This window comes from Tupaia chinensis, unplaced genomic scaffold (genome assembly GCF_000334495.1).
Source record: "Tupaia chinensis unplaced genomic scaffold, TupChi_1.0 Scaffold000201_2, whole genome shotgun sequence".
In the NCBI taxonomy this organism is placed as follows: domain Eukaryota; kingdom Metazoa; phylum Chordata; class Mammalia; order Scandentia; family Tupaiidae; genus Tupaia; species Tupaia belangeri.
In genome coordinates, this window is record NW_006159677.1 from 20,042 (window position 1) to 25,375 (window position 5,334).

Below are 5,334 nucleotides of genomic sequence, written 5' to 3' on the forward strand. Positions count from 1 at the left end.
GGTCCGGCCCGCCCGGGGAGGGAGGGGGTGGGGCGGGAGTCGCACGGTTGCTCCGCGCTCTTCCCTCGAAACTCTCCTTCTTTTGTGAAATGCTGCTACCAGTTTACTAACAAAATTGCAAAGGAAGGACCGCGCGGAAGGAAGGACGGACGGCAAAGTGAGTTCAGAACTCTACAGCAAACCAGCTAGAAAAAGCGTTAGCCCCCACCCGGGAGAGGCGCGGACGGTCTCCAGCACGTGCACGCCGGGACCTCAGTTGCAGGCAGGCACAGAAACCCTGGGGGAAAGGTTACCGTCACCACCGCAGCAGACGCACGCATCTCATCTCCGCACGTGTGCATTTTGTGTTCCTTGACCTGGCCCCGCGTCTGTGATGGTGGGCTCCGCCACGGCCCCCGTTCACGCCCCACCCAGCCGTCACACGCCGGGTGCTTCTCAGCTGCAGTGAGCCACTGGCATCAGGTGGGCAGGCCAGCTGGCCACGGCCGGGTTGACCCACACCCCACCGGGCCACCCATTTGTACCAGGTTTTGGTCAGAGCCCCGTTTTTTAAAGAAATGCTGCAAATGTTTAAGTTTCCTCGAGTTTTATTTTCTCCAACCTTCTTCCATCTGACCACCAGCCAAATAACTCTTTCCTCCTCCCTTTTTCTTTCCGACCTGCACATATCTAGAAAATTTCACCTTTCTAGAGTCCTCCCCCCCCCAAAAAAAAAAAAGAAAACACAAAAGCAACTGCAGGTGCTACGGTGTGTCAGCTGTGCTGTCGAGCGAGGGGAGCCCTGTCTGTGCGCTGGAAACACTCATAACCATTCCTTTAGATTCGTTTGCCTTATGGTTATTTGTCATAAACGCGATTTGCAAAAACAAGGAGCCTTAGTGAATGTACAGTACCTAGACTTCTGTGTCCTCAGGGCGCAGAAGGGAGCAACTTTGCTATTTGGTCCAGTAAGTGGACACCTTGTGATATAAATGTGGAAATAAAAAAAAAAAAACCCATTTGCACAAACCAGTCTGAGAATCGTTTCTCATTTGGACCTTGGCGGTCAGATCAGCTCAGTTCTGGATTAGCCAGGAAGTCCAGGGCCCCACGGGCAGATGCAGGGTGGGCCATGAGCCCTCTGCACGGACACCTCCTCCTGCCTTTCATTCATTCCAGGCCGCCTGCTGGGTTTGGGTGACAGCAGTCCGGGTGGGGTGGGGAGCCCTCTATCTCAGGCTCCATGGCTCAACTCTCAGTCACTTTTAGGTTTTTCCCAAATGCTTGTCGTCCTTCCATGGCATGGCCCAGCACTCAAAGCTGGGCATCTGGTGGGAAGCCCACCCTCAGGCCTGGCCCTAGGCTGCCAGCTCCCCACGCAGGTTGCCCTAGTACCTGACAGGTGTGTATTTTTTTTTTTTAAAGAATTATTAATTTGGGAATCAGTAGTTAGCGTAATGTCACTGGACTCCCATGTAGCCGACCACAGTTCAAGTCCTGAACCCAGTGGCTTAAACTCACGCCGCGCACGTGCGCGTGTGCCCAAGATCCCAAGAGGAGAATGGAGGAGAAGGGACTGTGACGTGTCCATCCCCCCTGGGGGGATGATTTATCGCTTTCTGTTTCTGTCTTTTTGGCAAGCACACATGCCCTATAGCAAAAACCTCTCCCCCAAAAAAGAATTATTAATTTAGGGGACCAGCAGGTGGTGTGGTGGTTCAGGCACTGCACACTCCCACATGGCCAACCAAGGTTTGAGTCCTGGACCTGGTGGCTTGCTTTCTCACTTTCCCACTCTCTGTGTCTCTCTATGGTCAAATTAAATGAATAAAAATTGAAACCGAAGAATTATTTTTTTATTATTATTTTTAATCGGCCATAGGGCACATGTGCTCACCGGAGAAAGCAGGCCACCAGGTCCAGGATTGGAACTGCTGTCAGCCATGTGGGAGTCTAGCGCCTTAACCATCATGCCATCTGCTGACTTTTAGTGCTGCTGATTTTTTTAAATCCGATCAGAGAGGAACAGAGTAAGAGGCCACTAATGCTGATTTTTTAAAGACAATGTTTTAGGGCTTGCCAGGTGGCATGGTGGTTATGGCGGCTGGATCCCACGTGGCTGACAGCGTGCTTGGAGTCCCAGGCCCAGTGGCTTAAACACTGAAAATCCTGAGAGAGAGACATGGAGAGAAGGAACTGCAGCATGACCATGCCCCATGGGAGGGGGGTTGCTTTCTTGCCTCCTCCCTTTCTCCAGTAAGCACATACACCCTCTAGTTTTTTTGTTTGTTTGTTTGTTTGGGTTTTTTTGAGAGGTTTTTTGCTATAGGGCGCATGCGCTCGCCAGAGAGAGACAGAGAGATAGAAAGCGAGAAATCACCCCCCAGGGGGGATGGTCACACCGCAGTCCCTTCTCCTCCATTCTCCTCTCTGGATCTTGGGCACACACATACACGCTCCTGGCATGAGTTTTAAGCCACCGGGTCCGGGGCGCGAACCATGGTCAACTGCTTAGGAATCCAGCAACATAGCCATTACACTAACTGCTGGTTCCCTAGTAAGTTTTTTAAAAAAAATAAAAATTTCTCTCTTGATGATAGTGACAGTCTAGTCTTCCCCCACTCCTGCCGTTCCTGACACCATATGCCAAGACTTTGGTTTTCTAGATTTTTCACTCTGAAATAGGTCGTCTTGTCTGTAGCTACTTGATACCACAAATGAGGAAACAGCTATTTCTTAAAAGGGGGCCAGCTGATGGTATGGTGGTTAAGGTTCTAGGACTCCCACATGGCTGACCGGTTCAAATCCTGGACCCCTGTAGCTTGAAACTCATGCGGGGTCCATACATGTGCATGCACCAAATCCTGGTAGAATGGAGGAGAAGGGATTGTGGTGTGGCCATCCCCCAGGTGTGTGACTTCTCACTTTCCCTCTTGTCTCTCTGGGGAATGCACATTTCCTAAGGCAAAAAAAAAGGGGGGGGGAGGGGGCAGCCCCATAGGGCAGACCTTCCCACCATCCTGTAGGACTGTTGTCACCCCAAAACCACAGCTTCAGAGCCAGCAGTGGTTTCTTGAGATTTTTGCTACCTATAGCACTTGCCAGAGAAACAGCAAGATACCACCCTCCAGAGGGGATGGCCACACCTCAGTCCCTTCCCCTCCACTCTCAGGACTTTGGGGATGCAAGCACACATGCCTGGTGTGAGTCCTTTGGGTTTTTCTTTAGAGGTTTTTGCTATAGGGTGCATGCGATTGTCAGAGAAATCACCCCCCAGGGGGTTGGCCACACCGCAATCCCTTCTTCATTCTCTCCTCGGGATCTTGGGCACGTACATCTGGCGTGAGGGTGTCACTGATGACAATTTGGTATGTATTTTTAAGAATGTATTTATTTTATATTTTTTAGTTGTTTTTTTTTTTTTTTTTTTTTTTGGCATTGTGTGTTCACTAGATATGGAGGACAGTGAGAAAGCAAGCCACCAGGTCCAGGACTCAAACCGAGGTTACCCCCATGGGAGTCCAGCACCTTAGCCACCAAGCCACCTTCTTGCTTCAAAGTAACAATTTTTAAAACCTCAAAATAAGTCATTGGAACTGCCTGACAGTCAAGTATGCTGTGGAGGAAGGAGAGCTACTTTCCTAACTCCCCCGCACCTTTGATCACATCCTGCACATGGAGGTGTCTGGGATTGTGACACACTGCTCTGTGACAAAAGTTCACAGGCACCGCTGTGGCAAAGGTTAGCATCCTCTGGGCATCTACTTTTCTCAGAGCTGAGCTTTGGGACAGACAGCTGCAAGAATCATCACACCTGGGTCTGAGTCTCCAGTAAGCCCCAGGGTATTAGATACTGCCTGTTTTCAAGAACCCAAGGATAAGGGGCCAGCAGTTAGCATAACGGCTGTGTCGCTGGACTTCCATGTAGTTGACCGTGGTTCAAGTCCTGGACCCACCCCGTGGCTTAAAATCAACACCAGGCACGTGTGCGTGTGTGCCCAAGATCCCTAGAGAATAGAGAAGGGATTGTGGCTTGGCCATCCCCCCACCCCCGGGAGGTGATTTCTCACTTTCTGCCCCTCTGTCTCTCTTTCTGGGGAGCGCACGCGCCATATAGCAAAAACCTCTCCAAAAACAAAAAAGAACCCAAGATAATAAGCTAATACAGACCTAACCCCAACATATGGGAGACCAAGTGGGGCTTTGTAATTTTTTTCTTTTTTTTTTTTTCTCTTTTTAAAATTTTTTTCTCTTTAATTTTTTTCTCTTTTTTCTCTTTTCTTTTTGGCTATAGAGCCCAGAGGAAGAGAGGGAAAGTGAGAAAACATTCTCCAGGAGGAATGGCCAAGCTCCAATCCCTTCTCTTTTCTCTTGGGATTTGGAGAGAAAGAGAGAGACACACACACACACAATTTTCAAGCCATCCGTCCAGGCACTCGAATCACAAAGTTGGCCATGTGAGATCCAGTGCCTTAATCTCCACGCCACCTGCTGCCCCCCCCCATGTCATTTTAACACACACACACACCCCTGCCCTAAAACACATTTTTGGAACACACGATAAAATCCTTTAAATAGTGTAAGATCATCTTGCTGAAAACACCGTCTTGTTTTTCCTCCAGGGGGGATGCGGCTGGTCTATACCAGCAGGTCCTTGGCCATCAGCAATCAGGACCTGGCACCGCCCCCCAGGAGGCTGCCGTGGCTACGCATCCAAATCGGCCAGTGCGCCCAAGTCCGGTGGCTTCGGCCCTGTGGGTGTCGGTCGGTCCTTCTGTGAATCGGCGAAGCTAAGACCTACCGCACAGCGATCCTAAGGTTTTACCAGGGCGCTGCCCCGGCCAGGCCCGTGAACTACGCCCAAGGCGGTGCTTCCAAGAAGGTGCTCCCGAACACACCGGGTGCTCCGGCTAGCCCCTCTGCCGGAGTCCGGCCACAGGCGTCCGTCCCGGATTTGCACAACTGAGCCCACGAGCATTCCGCAATCCGCTTTCCTTCCCGGAAAGGTCTTTTCTGTTGTCCTCGGTGTCCGCCGCTGGCCCATCAGGAACCTGTTTGGAGGGCATCGATGTACCGTCACCCGAGACCCCGAACTCCGCCGTCGCTTATCAGGGTCAAAAGCGGCGGGCCCTCAGTGCTCCAGTTCGCCCGTCCGATCAGCATCCGGCCCGGAGTACCTGAGACAGCCCACAACACCTTCACAGCTCCGCGATTCCGTCTCCTTCTTCCGCTTCCGGCATTGGCCCCGCCTATTCCGGAAGCGCCTCCGAGCAGAGGTGGGGCCTGAGCTCGAGACGTGGTGGCTGGCGCGTCGGCCGGCGCGCGGCGGTGACGCGCCTTGACAGCGACCAATGG